Source organism: Schistocerca serialis, chromosome 7 (assembly GCF_023864345.2).
Source record: "Schistocerca serialis cubense isolate TAMUIC-IGC-003099 chromosome 7, iqSchSeri2.2, whole genome shotgun sequence".
Lineage (NCBI taxonomy): Eukaryota > Metazoa > Arthropoda > Insecta > Orthoptera > Acrididae > Schistocerca > Schistocerca serialis.
In genome coordinates this window covers 454,953,951-454,973,069 of record NC_064644.1, presented here as the reverse complement: position 1 = coordinate 454,973,069, position 19,119 = coordinate 454,953,951, and positions in this window count along the sequence as shown.

Sequence of the window (19,119 nt, the reverse complement as noted above, 5' to 3'; positions counted from 1 at the left end):
TCTTAACTCATAATTGAACTGACTCCCATCCAGAACTCCCGTACAGGTGCGCACAGAAGCAACACTACACACTTACGGAACAGCGACTCTCTGCTGCGACATGTCTCGTCCGCTCCCTGGTAACTTCTGTCTAAAATCCAAATCCAAATCTCGTCTCAGTACAGACGTGTTTGCCAATAACACGAAGCAGGCGTCTCCTCCAATCACAACACAGAAGAGACAACGTCTGGTTCTTTCTTCACAAAAATTTCCACTCTGCTTAACCTTTAAAATTCGAACTGGGGCGTCCCTGTCGGGCGCTCTGGGAAAGACAATCGGGAGAACCCCCGATACGAAAACCCGCGCACAACTCTCCCGCGCCTGCCAGGCTGCCGTTGTCAGGCATCTACTGTCGGGCCGGGACTCGAACCGGGATATCCCACTTACCGTGAGCGATTCCTTTACCATTAAGCTGTCCGAGCATGACTCAGGGCTACACCGAGTTCCATATGTTGTCAATCACGTGTCTACAACCCATACTGGTACATCCAACACGTATATTCCCGTGCAGGGGAGACATTTTACTTGAAACTCGGTTGCCCGGTCTCGGCGGATAAATACGATATTGCAGTGCCTGGGTTATTCCGAATTACGAATCAATGTTCCTTTGGACTGAAATATCGTATGTTCAAGACAGGTGATTACACGTACTTAGTGTGCGATATCAAAAGTAGTATCTACAGTATGAGAAAACGCAAGCTGACAAAAGATGTTCTGCCTACTTGATCAAGCCACAAAAACAAGGACATTACTCTTATGAGGTGCGACAGTAAAGTAATGAGACTGATTTTCTTTGCAAGATGTGACAACCCTGCAGGATTGCGTAGGCACAATATCTTTGACCTTGGTCTATAAGCTGCTTCTAGTCCAAGCGGCACATCGGTGCAACTGCTCAGTCGTGAGTTGTGCTGTAATAAGTTAACACGTGTTTGTGTCTCTCGTCATGGGAATGGAACCGATAATAGTGCGCAACGGTATGCCATTTATTTTTGCGTTAAATTGGGTGAAAACACGACGGCAACTTACGGTAATCTTCAGAAGGCTTTTGGAGAGGAGGCTATGTCAAGAGCTCAAGTTTTTCGTTGGCGTAAAATGTTTAGTGAAGGCAGAACGAATGTTGAAGATGAAGACCACAATGGACGACCATCAACCTCAGGAACGAATGTCAACTTGGCCAGGGTGCGTGAACTCGTACGATCAGATCGAAGATTATCTGTGAAAATTATTGCAGAAGAACTGAACATCAGTCGAGAAACGGTTCGTCTAATAATAACTGAAGATCTTGGTAGAAGAAAGTTTGTGTAAAAATGGTCCCCAAACATCTCACACCACAACAGCGAGAGACATGGAAAAATGTGGCAGCCTATCTGTTGGAGCAAACGGAAATCAATCCAGAATTGTTGAGCCGTGTTATCACTGGTGATGAAAGTTGGTTTTTTCAGTACGATCCAGAGACACAACGCCAAAGTTCGCAATGGTGCTCAAAGGGATCACCCAGACCAAAAAAAGCTCGTATGTCAAAGTCAAAAGTAGAATGCATATTTGTGTGCTTCTTTGATTCCAAGGGAATTGTTCATAAAGAGTGAGTGTCCCCTGGACAAACAGTTAACCAATATTACTACAAAGAAATTTTACAACGTAAAAGAGTTCTTCGTGTCCGTGCCAACATTGCTGACAATTCGATTCTGTAGCAAGATAATGCGTCATCCCATACTGTTCTGTCAGTACAGCAATTTTTAATCTCAAAACAAATTTCAGTACTTCCACAGCCACCTTATCCACCAGACATCGCTCCATGCGACTTTTTTTCTATTTCCAAGAGACAAAACTGTGGTCAGGGAACACCATTTTGAAACAACGCAAGATGTCCAAAAAGCTGTGACGAGGGTCTTGGAGAAAATTACAGAAGATGAGTTCCAGAAATGTTACCATCAATGACAGAAGTGTATCAAGATAATGCACCATCTCATACTGCTCTGTCAGTACAGCAATTTTTAACCTCAAAACAAATTTCAATACTACCACAGCCACCTTATTCACCAGATATCGCTCCTTGCGAATTTTTTCTATTTCCAAGAGTCAAAACTGTGGTCAAGGTATACCATTTTCAAACAACGCAAGATGTACAAAAATCTGTGACGAGGGTCTTGGAGAAAATTACGGAAGATGAGGTCCAGAAATGTTACCATCAATGGCAAAAGTGCTGGGAAAAGTGTGTGCAGTCAGAAGGGAACTACTTTGAAGGAGACAACACCAAACTTGACTAAAACGGTAAGCAACATTTTTTTCACATCAGTCTGATTGCTTTATTGTGGCACCTCGTGTATGAAAAGTGTACTTGCTGACGCCTTTCACGACATTCCCTGCGTGCTGCTCCGAAATAAATTAACGTGCTGGAGCAAAGAGGCTGGTCTCAGATCTCGTGCAGCAGTTATACAAGTCAGTCGGGAGCCTAGAACACAGCTCAACGTGCACGGGATATGAGTGTCGAAAGGCGCTATCCCAGACCGCTTCTGACGCGAGATGCTAATGCCGCATGGGAAATGCCCTTAAAAGTCGGCCGGGAGAGAAGTAGAGAAATGGCGCAAGGCGCTCATTTGCGTGGCTCGCCGCTTTGTACGGAGGCTGCGGAGGCGGATGTGCGCCCGCCGGCTGGCTGCCGCTAATTGCGTGGGAGGCGGCGCCGCGCTGCTGCAGACACTGTGGGCCCCGCTCCGCGCCGCGCCGGGCCGCCCCGGAAGACACGACGGTCGCAGCAGCGCCGGCTGGCACGCAGGGACAGTGGGACCACCCCGCGCATCTGTCGCCACACTGTTGTTTCAGAACCTTGAGCTGGAAATGAGGTACGAAATCAGAGGCAGAGTTTCCGGTCAATACATGTTATGCACCGCTATCATAATCTCACGTCACTAAGGAGGACACTCGTCGATTTCGAGCACTGTTGATGGTGTAGTACTGGTACCAGGCGATCATATGTCCCTCCACCGCTAACGTAAGTTATAGTTTGTATGTACCAGTCAGTGCAGTATGATAGCTCGACATTGAGACGCAACACTATGGCAGAAAGGAACTACCTAATTTGGACGTTTACATGGTGATACTGTCACTGAGATAGCCCGATTTATTGATGTATCACCGCAGACTATCCAAGTAATGGGTGTACCACTCGCAGCCAAGTAACACAGCGCAAGACCAGTATTTGCACGAGGGGCGTTCAATAAGTAATGCAACACATTCTTTTATTGAAAGCAAGTCGGTTTTGTTCAGGATACCAATAAACCATATTATTCCTCACTGTTTTGGCTACAAAACACTGTTCTTCAGGATGATCTCCCTGCGATGCGACGGCCTTTCACCACCTTACTGGAAGGACCGCATGGTACCTCTCTACCGGTCAACGTCGGAGTCAATGTCTTGTTACAACAATAATCTATCTATCGTCCACGCACTACTTTCCGCGAAGAGTATCCTTCATTGCGTCTCATGCGCAAGCAATTCCGCACAGATGGTCCTTTGTTGCTCTTTATAGTCTTCCATCATGCCGTGAGGAATCCAGCGAGCAGACGCCTCTGTGTACCCCACCTGGAGGACGAGTGTGTGAACACTACCCAGAGACGTCCAGTTGAGCAGCGGAGTGTTCGAGTGTGACGCGTCGATCACCTCGAACGAGGGTGTCCGAACGTTCCAAGATTGCAGGAGTAACAGCTATGTACGGCCGGCCGGCACGAAGATGTACTCGTCGTGCTTTTCTTCAGTGTCACGTCTCGGTAGACAACTAGCGTGGTATGAATATCTGCTATGCTCTGGTTTTCCGCCAAATGAAACTCAATGACAGCTCTCAATTTGGAAGGCACCTCTGCAACAGACGCCATTTTCAAGGCTACTTACAGAGCCGCCACCTATTGGAACTTCATGATACTATAGGGGCATAAGCGAGAATATTTCGCGATGCCCCACAACAAACTGCGTTTTTTGCCGAAAAAGGCCGAAAAAAATATGCGTTGCATCTCTTATTGAACGTCCCTCATCAAAACGTCCTGACTGACAAGTTCCAGAGACATTATTCCTTGGCAGTGACAATGACGACTGCTTTAACTCTTTCAGGGAAAGCAGGTATTTTACGAGAAAATAGCGGGAAGTCAACTGCACGCAATGGACGCTGGAGTACGGTATCTCGCAAGAAGATCCTAGACCTTGTGACGGATCGCGTGTTGCGCCGGTTAGGATTTAATTCCTATGTAGTTGGCCAGGTTAGCACAGTTTTAACAAACATTGCTGTTGAGAGGTCAACCTATGTACATGTACTGGGAATTTTATGTATTCTGCTAGCTCACAAACCTGGCATTGTCCGGGTATTCATTTCTACCAATTTTCTGTTACAAATGAAAACAAAAAATGAAGTATGTTTGTAGTGAAGTATCGAAAGAATTTAATTTCCATATATCCATGAAAACAGCTTTGAAATTATGAAACACTCTTACAAAGACATATGCATAATGTACAAATATACTGACGGAAAAAAATCGCAAGACCAAGAACGAGTTGTACGACATAAACGAAAATTGGTAAGCGTGTTTCTACATCTGAAACATGATGACCATTCAAATTTCACCCCAGTCACATGACGTTAGTATCACCACTGTGAGGATGCAATGCTCCACCACATGTTGCTGCACCAACAGAGGCCTTCTTGGTATCACATGATGTCAGCCTTTTCCCATGGCCCATCAGATCACCAGATTTGTCACTAATAGAAAATGTGTTGGATATGGAGAAACGACGAGTGCAGTGCTGTGACCGAATGTCAACTGTCACAGATGAACTTTGGAACCAGGTGAATGCAGCATGGATGGCTTTACCACAGGACGGCATACACGCCTTATACGCGTCGATGCCATCACACATGGAACAAGTTATCAGGGGCCTTGGTGGACCCTGTGCCTGTTAGGCAACGGGACACATACTGAACCGAGGTGACTGAAATGCTAATCGTTTCTGCAGAACGTACTAATGTACATACCCTGTGAATATGAACGTCCCATCTCTATCGTTCAAGTTGTTCTGTTTTTCTGACGAAGAGTATAGGTGAATTGAAGGTGAAGGGAGAAAAAAAGGAAAGGGAAGGAAAGGAACTGATGATATCAGCTGCAATGGGACTTTATGTGGAATCAACTGCGACCAGTGATAATGTGTCGGACCGGGATTCAAATCCAGGATTTCATTCTTACTAGGAACAATCTTTTATTTTTATAAAAGTGTAGCGTAGAGTACCGCCGTTGCTATCGACCCTTGTATCGACTCTCGTATCATAAATGCTTTTGTTTGTTTTGATTAGAACAGTTCAGCGTCGGTCAGGCAGTCAGTGAGAGTGAAGTTCCTGCTGCTAATAAGACGAGTAAAACGTTTCGTTCATACATATTTTTACGAGCTTCAAAGAGGAGTGGTGCGACATATTTTCGGTTACCAGTGTAGTCACTAGTATATTCTTTAAATTTCTTGCGTGTTTGAATGCTTACTAGGAACAACCTTTTATTTTAATAACAGTGTAGCGTAGACTACCGCCGTTGCTATCATCCCTAATATCGACTCTCATATGAGAAAAGCTTTTGTTTGTTTTGCTTAGAACAGCTCAGTATCGGTTAGGCTGTCAGTGATAGAACTGCTCGAGTTCCTGTTGCTAATAAGGCGAGTACACCGTTTCGTTTATAACATATTTTTACAAGTTTCAAACAGGAGCGACTTCAGAAATGGATAGGCATGGTGATTGCTGTGTACAGATAAGAGCTGAGTTGGTGACCCTTCGCTCACAGCTCCAGGCAGTGTTAGCTTCCGTCACACAGCTTGTGGTTGCTGCCAAGGGACATCACTGTGAGGGGGGGGGGGGGGTCGGACGTGGGCTGTGAGAGACATTGAGCATGACCCACACGTCCCCTGATTGGTCCACTGCTGTGGTCATCCCATGTACTGCCTGCACTGAGGTTGACCCCTCACCTGTCGTCGAGTAGGAGACCATTCCAAAAACTGACAGGCAGCAAAAGACTTTCCTTGGGGCCTATCATAAGGCTTCCCAGTTCGTTTGACGAACAGGTTTCGGGCGTTATCTGTGGCTGATCAAGCCTCTGAGCCAGATGCAGTCGTCCACCCCATTCCAGATGAAGCTTCTCTGCCCACAAGGTCTGGGTATTCACAGAGGGTGGAAACCCTACATTTCAACAGGATAATGCACGACCGCATGTCGCAGGTCCTGTACGGGCCTTTCTGGATACAGAAAATGTTCGACTGATGCCCTGGCCAGCACATTCTACAGATTTCTCATCAATTTAAAACTTCTAGTCAATGGTGGCCGAGCAAGTGGCTCGTCACAATAAGCCAGTCACTACTCTTGATGAACTGTGGTGTCGTGTTGAATCTGCATGGGAAGCTGTACCTGTACACGCCATCCAAGCTATGTTTGACTCAATGCCGAGGCGTATCAGGACCGTTATTACGGCCAGCGGTGGTTGTTCTGGGTACTGATTTCTTAGGATCTATGCACCCAAACTGCGCGGAAATGTAATCACGTGTCAGTTCTAGTATAATATATTTGTCCAATGAATACCCGTTTATCATCTGCATTTCTTCTTGGTGTAGCAAATTAATGACCAGTAGTGTAAAAAGCACTGAAGCTAAAATATTTATAGGTACGGAAAGCTGGCAAAGCCGGAAATAAGTTCAGCTGATATTTTTTCAAACGGCCTAACAGTATTCGGAAAAGACAGATTAAACACAGTTGGTGGTGGAGTATTTATTGCTGTCAGAAGTAATTTACCTTGTACTGGAATTGAATTAGATAGTTCATGCGAAATAGTATGGGTAGAGGTTACACTTGACAATCGGACTAAACTATTATTTGGATCGTTTTACCCACTCCCCGACTCACAAGATATAGTTGCTGAACAGTTTATAGAAAACTTGAGTCTCATTTCAAATAGGTACCCCACTCACACAATTATAGTCGGTGGCAACTTCAATCTACCCTCGATATGCTGGAAAAATTATACGTTTAAAGCCGGTGGCAGGCATAAAACGTCATGCGAAATTGTACTGAATGCTTTCTCAGAAAATTATTTTTAACTGTTAGTTCATGAGCCCATTCGAAGCGTAAATGGTTGTGAAAGCATACTTGACCTCTTAGCAACAAATAATCCTGGACAAATATCACGGCGAGTACAGGGATTAGTGATCACAAGGCAGTTACTGCTGGGCTGAATACCATAACATCCACAACCATCAAAAAGAAACGCAAAGTACATATATTTAAAAAAAGCTGATAAAAATGCTCTTAACGCCTTTTTAAGAAACAGTCTCCATTCCTTCCGAACTGATCACATAAGCGTAGAAAAGATGCGGAATGTTTTCAAAGAGATAGTACCGACGGCAATTGAGAGATATACACTACATAAATTAATAAGTGATGGTACTGATCCCCCATGGTACACAAAACGGGTCAGATCGCTGTTACAGAAGCAACGAAAAAAGCATGCCAAATTTAAAAGAACGCAAGATCCCGAAGATTGGCTAAGATTTGCAGAAGTTCGAAATGTAGCGCGTGCTTCAATGCGGGATGCTCTTAATAATATCCACAACGAAACTCTGTCTCGGGATATAGCAGAAAACCCAAAGAGATTCTGGTCATATATAAAGCACACCAGTGGCAAGAAGCAATCAATACCTTCACTGCGCGATAACAACGGTGAAGTCACTGACAGTGCCAATAAAGCAGAGTTATTAAACACGGTTTTCCGGAACTCATTCGCCAAAGAAGACGAAGTAAATATTCATGAATTCCAATCAAGAAGAACTGCCAAGATGAGAAACATAGAAGTAGATATCCTCGGTGTAGCTCTAAATGGCTCTAAGCACTATGGGACTTAACATCTATGGTCATCAGTCCCCTAGAACTTACCTACTTAAATCTAACTAACCTAAGGACATCGCACAACACCCAGTCTCCTCGGTGTAGCAAAGCAGCATAAATCACTTAATAAAGGCAAGGCCTCCGGCCCAGATTATATACCAGTAGGGTTCCTCTCAGAGTATGCTGATACAACAGCTCCATATTTAGCAATTATATACAACCGCTCGCTCACAGAACGATCAGTACCTAAAGACTGGAAAATTGCTCAAGTCACACCAATACCCAAAAAGGCAACTAGAAGTAATCCGCAGAATTACAGCCCCATATCAGTAACGTCGATTTGCAGTAGGGTTTTGGAACGTATACTGTATTCAAACATTATAACGTACCTCGAAGAAAACGATTTATTGAGACATAGTTAGCACGGATTCAGAAAATATCGTTCTTGCGAAACACTACTAGCTGTTTATATTCACCAAGTAATGAGTGCTATCGACAGGGGATGTCAAATTGATTCCATATTTTTAGATTTCCCGAAGGCTTTCGACACCGTTCCTCACAAGCGTCTTCTAACCAAACTGCGTGCCTATGGAATATCACATCAGTTGTGCGACTGGATTCGTGATATCCTGTCAGAAAGGTAACAGCTCATAGTAATAGACGGAAAGTCATCGAGTCAAACAGAAGTAATATCCAGCGTTCCCCAAGGAAGTGTTATATGTCCTTTATTGTTCCTGATCTATATTAACGACATAGGAGACAATCTGAATAGCTCTCTTAAATTATTTGCAGGTGATGCTGTCATTTACCGTCTTGTTAAGTCATCAGATGACCAAAGGGAATGGCAAAATGATTTTGATAAGATATCTGTGTGGTACGAAAAGTGGCAATTGACCCTGAATAAAGAAAAGTGTGAAGGTGTTCAAATGAGTACTACAAGAAATCCGCTAAATTTCGATTATGCGGTAAGTCACATAAATCCGAAGGCTGTAAATTCAACTAAATACTTAGGGACTACAATTACAAATAACTTAAATTGGAACCACATAGATAATGTTGTGGATAGAGGAAACCAAAGACTGCGTTTCATTGGCAAAACACTTAGAAGGTGCAACAGATCTACTAAAGAGACTGCTTACACTACACTTGTCCGCCCTATTCTGGATAATTGCTGTGCAGTGTGGGATCCGCATCAGGTGGGACTGACGGATGACATCGAAAAAGTTCAAAGAAGGGTGGCTTGTTTTGTACTATCGCGTAATAGGGGAGATAGTGCGACAGACATGCTACGTGAATTGGAGTGGCAATCATTAAAACAAAAACGTTTTTCTTTGCGACGGGATCTTCTCATGATATTTCTATCACCATTTTTCTCCTCCGATTGCGAAAACATTCTGTTGGCACCTACCTACATAGGAAGAAATGCTCATCACAATGAAATAAGAGAAATCAGGGTTCGCAGAGAAAATTTTATGTGTTCGTTTTCCCCGCGCGCCATTCGAGAGTGGAACGGTAGAGACAGCTTGAAGGTGTTCATTGAACCCTCTGCCAGGCACTCAATTGTGAATAGCAATCAAGTAGATGTAGATGTAGATGTAGACAGTTGCGTTAATCACTGCGCCACTCTGACACCGTGTTCACCGCAGATTCGTGGACTATCTCGGCTCGTTCTCTGGCCGACTCACACTCCCACCTAGTGGCACATGTCCATAGTTCCCGTCCATGTCATCTCTGCTCGCTAATTTTGGATTCCCGTTAGACCTCGTACGTATGTGGGCGTCCGCACCGAGGGTTGTGGATTCAGTGCCCGCCGAGGCGAATCATTTATATGAATGCGTAGTGTCCGAAAGAGCAGACATCACGCATTCATACATTCAATAACTAAGCATAGGTGTTCCAGCAGGGTCGCGATATTTGGTGTCGACTGGGGCTCCTTTCCTTCCAGTCGAAGTAATAAGTTACAAAGATATACTTCCTACCTAGGCGGTGGAGTTCTGAGAGCGCAGCGACTCTATGTGATAACTTCTTCGTGAGCGATTACCAAATTAAATCAGAGAGACCGTGTGATGCGTTCCAACAGGAAGAGGTTCCGGAAGAACTCTCCACCACGGAACTCAGAGTATAGTCGTTTATGTAGATTTGGGTCAGAAAAGAGTTAAAAGACAATGGCTCTGAATAAACTTCTGGAAGTTCTAGTTCACCGCCGCAAAACATGTCCTCCTGCTTGAATACTGTTTATCTAGACATAAAGAACGTACTAAAGAAAGAACTGCTGAACATTAGTTACAAACCAAAGAACAGGTCTATACGAGGCATGTCTAGAAAATAAGAGTACTGAGCTTCTGACGCTCAGAGAAATTTCTTTTCGACAAGAAATAAGTGTCTCTGTTCCGAACCACGCCGTCTGCGAGGTGAGAAGCATAATCCGGTTTCTTCTTTTTTGTATCCCGCCTGGAAGCCGGCGCGTGGGTCTGCTCCTGTAAACTGAATGATGGGACGAATGTAGGAAGTGAGTAGGAGCAGGTGAGTTAAAAATCTCGGCACTGCTTTTTACGTGAAAGTACATTTAATAGAGAATATTAGTCAATGACACATGTAACTTCGCGCTGAGGAGCACGTAGGTGCGAAGCCAGATCTATCAAAGCTCACAAAAGTTACACAAGCAAAATCTGTAATAGCTCGCCCACTATGAAATAGAAACAATGTTGTTTGGTCGTCTACTCGGAATCAAATGGGTAGAATCTGAAGCGGCGCTCGTAGAGCTGCACAGCGCCGGCTAGAGTGCGCTGTCGTCTATGTCGTAGAGCCAACCTAAGCAGAGCGCACCTACGTTGTGGCATCGTAGCTATCGATACCACATTCTTCAAAGCGAAACGCACAGTTTCAGATTCCTAACGAAGTCGAAACTGTTTATGGGGAAGGTGTTGTGATTGTTACTAATCTGCAAAAATGGCGTTGTCAGTTTAAAACTGGCAAAATAATGTCCTTGATAAACAGTGGAGAGGACGTCCCTCCACCGTGTCTGGTTAAATTGTGAACAAGGAATGATGAGTGGGGTTTGTCCATTGACACTAGACGAAATGAACGCAATGTTTCCTAAAATCTCCTGATCTCTTCTGCATTAAATCATTACTGAAACAATCGGTTTTCAAAATTGTCTGCAAAGTGGATACCAAAACAGCTCACTGGAAGGATAACAATTTCTTGACTCTATAGTCACTAAGGACGAAACGAGAACAACCCACTACAGCCCTGAGACGGAAAAACAGTCAATACCATAATGACTTTCGTCCTCAGCATCAGTGAAAAATTCAAAACCGTTATTTCGGCCCGGAATATCATGGCCTCTGTCTTTTGGGATCGTAAAGGGAGTCTTCATCGAATTCTACCGCAGGGAACAACAATTAACGCTGAGCTGTACTGTGAAACCCTAAAAAAACAACGAAGGGCGATACACAACAAAAGAAGAGGGATGTCAACGAAGGGAGTATCTTTTTTTTCCATGACAATACGCGTCCCCACACAGCAGCTGCCGCAAAGCTTACGGCCCTCATTTGGCATCTTCATGTTTTCATCTTTTCACCTCTCTAAAAGTGATTATGAGTGGAAAAACATTTTCTACCGACGGGCATGTTCAGAGCGCCGTCAAACAAGGGACCTAATAGGCAGTGGGAGACTTTTTTGATGAAGATACCAGAAAGCTCATCCCTCACCTCACAAAAGTGCACTTCGAAAAATAATGTCTGATGTACATCTAAGGATCTGTACATTTTTTAGAATTTTTAGATTTTTAAGCAACTGAGTATTCTTAATTTCTGAACATATTTCATGGATAGATGGATGAGAAATGAAATTACTGTCAAAAGAGCAATGCTTCAAAGCCTATGACGAATACAGTAGCAGAATCATATCGAAAGACTTCTCACAAAGCTCACAGAAATTCTTGTCTTAACGTAAAGTCTGTCAGTGGCACCAATGTTATTATCAAACATTCAGAGGTGATACAGGAACTGAAACTGAGGATAGCAAACCAAAATCAGAAATGCAGAAGTCCATTTTCAAATATTCCTTTACAATAGAGGATCGAGGAGTGCTGACACAGTTTAACACTTGCACCACTGAGACGATGCATAATATAGATACAATGGTCAAAATAAATTGCCAGTTGTATTGTATTGTATGTTAACCGGGGAATTAGAAACGACGGAGAGGCTCCGTCCCCGCCGTAGCTGCAGTGGTCCACAACCCCACGACGGCTACCGCAGTGCACTTCACCCCTCCGCCGCTCCACACCGAACCCAGGGTTATTGTGCGGTTCGGCCCCCGTTGGACCCCCCCAGGGAACGTCTCACACCAGACGAGTGTAACCCCTATGTTTGCGTGGTAGAGTAATGGTGGTGTACGCGTACATGGAGAATTTGTTTGCGCAGCAGTCGCCTACATAGTGCAACTGAGACGAAATAAGGGGAACCAGCCCGCATTCGCCAAGGCAGATGGAAAACCGGCTAAAACCATCCATAGACTGGCCGGTTCACCCAACCTCGACACAAATCCGCTGGGCGGATTCGTGCCAGGGATGAGGCGCTCCTTCCAGCCCGGAAAGCCGTGCGTTAGACCGCACGGCCAACCGTCTGGGCTTTTATTGGCAATGCTTCACACAATACAAACAAAACTCTTTTTTTGTGTCTGATACAGTCATAAGAACAGAAAAAGCGTGGAAGAAAACTGTCATTCTCCATCTTACCAAGAACGAAAGTACAGAACTTCACTCGTTTTAGTTTGTCACCTTCACGAAGAGATTGCAGTAGCTTAATTTTGTACGGTTTCATGTGTAAACGTCGATGCAACACACGCCAGATCGATATCTGGGGCATGCTGGGCTGTCGAGCTGCACTCGGGGACGGTCCGGCTATTTGCCTTTACACAAACAATCTGTTTCTCGGAACTGTTCAAGCCATTGTGAAATGCCTTTTGCTGTAGGAGGATCCACACCATACCCAGAACGAAAGTCGCGCTGAAGACTTACTACTGACCCACATTGCGAAAAACGTAGAACACAAAACGTTTTCTGTTGTCCCGACACCATTTTTACTAGAACTGAAGTGGGCGCACACTGCTGCTACCTAGCAGGAACCCTGTAAAACCTGACAGTTTGCTCTTTCCACCCAGTACGTTGTTCACGCACATATCTCAAATAACTTAATAGTTATGATATTTTTTAAATCGAATGATTCTTTTTGAAACACCCTGTATACCGTACATCTATCGAACAAAAGCTGTACCCCGTAGTTGGAAGAAAGCATAAGTCACTCTCGTCTACAAGAAAGGTAGTAGAAGTGATCGACAAAACTGCTCTCAGTATCATTGACCTCCTCCATGCCGATCAGCCTGGATTTCGTTCACATCAATCATGCGAAACACAGCTCGCACTTTCCTCATCTGAGATCTTGAAAGCAATGATTCTGGGCAATCATGTGGATGCAGTATTTTGTGACTTCTTAAAACCATTGGACTCAGTGCCACGTCAGCGTTTATTAATGAAAATACAGTTATTTGCGGTGTCAAGCGAAATTTGTTGCTGGTTGGGGATTTCTTGGCAAGGAGGACGCAACATGTTGTACTGCCTGTAGACTCATCGACAAATGTATTAATAACGTCAAGTGTGTGACAGGTAAGAGTTCATTTGTATCAGTTATATCGCAGACAGTATTAATAGAAACCTCGTATTTTTTGCAGACAATGCAGTTTGCATACACTGATCAGCCAGAACATCATGGTCACCTACCTAGTGACCGGTACATCCACGTCTGGCACGGATAACAGCGGCGACGAATCGTGGCATGGAGGCAATGAGGCGTTGGTAGGTCGCTGGAGATAGCTGGCACCACACCTACACACACAAGTCTCCTGATTCTCGTAAATGCCAGCAGGGGCAATGAGCTCTAACGCCACATTCAATCACACCCCAGATATGTTCGATCGAGTAGAGATCTGGTGAGTTGGGGGACCAACACATCAACTGGAACTTGCTACTGTATTCCTCGAACAACTCCATCATACTCCTGGCCTTGTGACATCGTGGCCGGCCGCGGTGGCCGAGCGGTTCTAGGCGCTACAGTCTGGAACCGAGCGACCGCTACGGTCGCAGGTTGGAATCCTGGTACGGGCATGGATGTGTGTGATGTCCTTAGGTTGGTTAGGTGTAAGTAGTTGTAAGTTCTGGGGGACTGATAACCTCAGAAGTTAAGTCCCATAGTGCTCAGAGCCATTTTGACGTCGTGCAGTATTTCGTTGAAAAAATGCTACTGCCGTTTGGAAACATGATCATCACGAAGAGGTGCACGTGGTCTGCAACCATTTTTCTATACTCCTTGGCCGTCATGGTGCCTTGCACTGGGTCCGTTGCACCCATGGATGACCACGCAAATGTTCCCCAGAGCGTAATGGACAAGCGGCCAGCTTCTCTCCCTCCTGCAGTACCGGTGTCAAGAAGCTGTTCCCCTGGAAGACGACGGATTCGCGCCAGGGACACACGCACCTCCCTCCAGTACTTAAACAATTAAATATTATGAGTTTACATTAACAAATGCGGAGATAGGAAATCACGGGAACAACTGAAATAGCGCATCGCTTCACTGCAATTTGCATTTATTGTAACACTTGATAACAAACAAATAAAATGTCGCGTGTTACACTTGACAGATAATAGCACTAGAAAAATAGTAAACAGCTGATTGAGTTTTCTGCACTTTAGTTAAAGTTCAACAGGGAAACACACTTTAAGTTCTTCCATAAATATGAATATGTGCACAGGCGCATTAAAGAACTGGTTATGTAACAGCCACTTATAACATCAAGGCAAGCACACTCCATGTAAAGAGAAAATAATTAGCAAGTTTATACATTGACTACGGCGAGAGTTAACCTCTAATAGGTTCCTTTGTTTACAATATGACATTAAGTACAGCTCAACAGTAACAAAAAAATTTAGATTCCACTCATGTAAATATATAAATACAGATACGCACATAAGCACAATTAAAATTTGGTGGAAAAAAGAATAAATTGGAAATTGACAAATCTATACTCAAAGGAGCCGCAGTCCATTAAAACACCCCAAAAATGGCAACTTACTGGCTACTTTGAGTAACAAATTAAGAATAGCATGCTTATAGATTGACTAGAATAAAGGAATAAATAACACATGCACGGCTTGTGACGGCCGAAAAACTTAGTTGGGCTATTGAGCAGTGATTAATTTAAAACAGCCACAACAAACACTAACCAGGTTAGCGGCGTATTTAAAGACAAGCGTCGAGCAAGGGCCCTGGTCAGAAGGTAATCAAAACTAGCAGGACTCCCTTACACGGCAGACGTGCCAGCACAGCCGTTCATACCCCAGAATCAACTAGCGCAACATAAATCATTGACACATTTCAGATAATATTTTGAAACAACATACTTAAATAACTTTGTTTACCACAAGCCTTAATTACTTAACAGGTTAGGCTCTGTTATTGAAGCCATGCAAATGAGGTAGCAAGTTAAAGTCTACAATTTGCCATTTAACACGCGTTGCTACGAAGAAAAGGAAGAATCCAGCTAATTAATTGAAAGTCACTACTTGGATGCAGTATTTGAAGATGCGCTCAAAAACAACAGACAAAGATGATAGTCAAGTTTACACTTGCAAACCACACACGCAGAACATGAGCATAAGGTGAACATTAAATAAACTGCCTCTTGTTCAGTCATTTACACAACGACGAAACAAATAATCTTCACCAAAGTACTGCAGACGCCAGAATCCCCAGTTGCTTGCAAATAACGCAAAGTAATGGTCAAAATGTCTTACTTAAAGTCCGACGACATCCGTAGGATAGGAGTTTCAATGGACAACAAGGCCTCATCCCCTTTGATCCATCTGCGACCAGTAAAGTAACATTGGCAGCTATCACAGTCTTAACGATGCATTACACCTGACACGAGTCACGCCAAACCATCAACAAAATGGCGTGGCCTCCTGTACAGTCCCAGACATCCACAATCAGAGATCCTCCTCCCGACCGACGCTCTCTCGCAAACACGGCAGGCAGCCGGCCACAGCGCCCTCTGGCTAGGGTAAGGAAACAGTAGAGCGCGAAGCGGGAATTTCAAAGGAACGCGCTACAGACAAGGAGGGAACGCAAAGAACCAATCGTGACATTTCGTCACTGTTCAGCGCCCTCACATCGGCATGATGAAGAAAGTATTGGGACTCGTCAGACCATGCATCGCTCTACCATTGCACCAACGTCCAGTTCCAATGGTCACGTGCCCATTTCAGTAATAGTTCCCGATGTCGTATCGTTAACATTGGCACATGCATGGGTCGTCAGCTACGCAGGCCCATCGTTAGGAGTGTGCGGTGCACTGAGTGTTCAGACACACTTGATGTCTGCCCAACATTAAAGTCTGATGTTAGTTCTGCCACAGTTTGTCCTTTGTCCTGTTTTACCAGTCTACCCAGCCTACGACGTCAGCCATCTCTAATTAGTGGTGGACATCCAACCCCACGACGTCTGGACGTGGTATCACCTCGGTTTCATCACGTGTTGAAGACACCACAGCATTTCTCGATGACCCGACTAGTCGTGCAATTACCGAAATGCTCGGACGTGCTATCACAATCCCCCTTGGCCAAATTCAGATAGATTGCGTGCCTTTCCCATTCTACACGTGGACAGCACGGTCAGTATATAATCAAATACTGTCTGAAATAACCTGCAAAAATATACAGTAAGATCTCGATATGATATTTCAAACTGACATGCTGCGCGGAGTGGCCTAGCGGTTATAGGTGCCATGTCACGGATTGCGTCCCCCCCCCCCCCCCCCAAGCCGGCCGAAGTGGCCGTGCGGTTAAAGGCGCTGCAGTCTGGAACCGCAAGACCACTACGGTCGCAGGTTCGAATCCTGCCTCGGGCATGGATGTTTGTGATGTCCTTAGGTTAGTTAGATTTAACTAGTTCTAAGTTCTAGGGGACTAATGACCTCAGCAGTTGAGTCCCATAGTGCTCAGAGCCATTTGAACCCCCCCCCCCCCCCCCCCCCACACACACACACACACCGCCGGAGGTTCGAATCTTCCCTCGGGCATGGGTGTGTGTGTTGTTCTTAGCATGAGTTAATTTAAGTAGTGTGTAAGTATAGGGACCGATGACCTCAGCAGTTTGGTCCCATAGGAATTCACACACCAACTGATGCGAAGATTGGCAATTTGCTTTAATCGTTCAGAAATGGAAATTTGTTCACTTCACAGAACACAGCACCCTAGAAGCCAGTGGTGTATCATTTACACGTAATTGAAGTGAGTCGACACATATAAATACTTGGATGTAACATTTGCAGAAGTGGGGTGATCACATACGTTCAGACGAAGGCGCTACAGATGAAAAGCTTCGGGTCATACGTAGTTAGGATACAGGAAAAATACAAAAATGGTTCAAATGGCTCTGAGCACTATGGGACTCAACTGCTGTGGTCATCAGTCCCCTAGAACTTAGAACTACTTAAACCCAACCAACCTAAGGACATCACACACACCCATGCCCGAGGCAGGATTCGAACCTGCGACCGTAGCAGCAGCGCGGCTCCGGACTGGAGCGCCTAGGAAAAATACAGTCTACGAAGGAGATAGTACACAAAACACTCGTGCGACCCATCTTAGAATATTTCTCGTGTATGGGCCCTTATCAGATAGGACTAACTCCGATCATCTAAGGCACTCAGAGCCGAGCAACACAAATTTTCACCGGTTTGTTCGACTTTTGGGAGAATGTTAAGGAAATGCTGAAAAACCTGAACAGGCAGACGCTTTATGACGAACATCAACCAACTGGCAAAAGCTTACGATCAAGTTTCATGAATCAGTATTAAGTGCGGAGTCTAAAGAGTATACCACAGCGATCTACGTACCACTCCTGCAGGTACACCAAAGGCGAGACGAGACGGATTATAGAGCGCGCAGAGGTACGTAAATAGTCATTCTCCCTGCGGTCAGTAAATCCTGTGAAGATGATTTGATTTTTCTTAAGTCTTGTTTCCATTATCAAGCCCAACGTCACAACAGTACCGCTGTTGCCTTTGCCTTTATTAAACCGAAATTGATCTTCATCTAACAGATCTTCGTTATATACGGCAAGACAGTGATCAGAATGTCCTTTATTTTACCTGAGGAAGACGCTACACTACTCTGTACTTCATGCTGAACATTTGAAAATTAAAAGTCACAACGCTGGCATAGCTGAGTAGTTACGTGTAGTATGAGACTCATTCACTCCTTTTTTGGTAGTCGTCTGTACATAGCCCTAAGTATTTTGTAGGTTTTTTTCTTTAGGTATTAATAGCGCATAAGAAAAGTATGAATTTTATTCAACGACCGTTAGCAGAAGAGCCAAGACAGCTGTCGCTAGTCGTCAATTAGCGAATGGATCATGTTGAAACTCGCGCCATCGCTGCAAGGCGCTGCGCCAAGGCTTCACTTGTTGGCAGTAGTCGGCAAACACAGTCCTGGCCTAAATATCTCCCCGTATCACTCTCCGTCAGTGGAGACTGAACCCGAACCTAGCACATGTACGAGGAGTGTTGAATAAGTAACGCAACACATTTATCTTCTCGGACAATTGCGGTTGAAAAACTGGCGAACTTTTTTGTGGCCCAGTAGTTTCATGAAGTTCTGAAAGGTGGCAGCACTATAGCCTTCTAAATGGCGTCTGCACCGGAGGTGCGTTCCAAGCAGAGTGCTGTCATTGAGTATCTTGTGGTGGAAAATCAGTGCATCGCAGATATTCATAGACGCTTGCAGAATGTCTACGGAGACCTGACAGTGAACGAAAGCACGGTGAGTCGGTGGGCGAGGAGTCCGTCATCACCGCAACAAGGTAGCGTAAACCTGTCGGATGCGAAACTGAGAAAACGATTTCAGCGTGTTTGTCGCCACAAAAATGCATACGAACTTCTCCTTCTCCACAACGACGTAAGACATCACACAAATCTGCACACCCGAAAGCATCTCTCAAAACTTCACTGTACTCTTCTTCCTCATGCACCCTACAGCCGTGATCTCACACCTTCTGACTTCTATCTTTTTGACCCAATGAAGGATGCACTCCGCAGGAAGCAGTGCTTGGATAAGGGGGAGG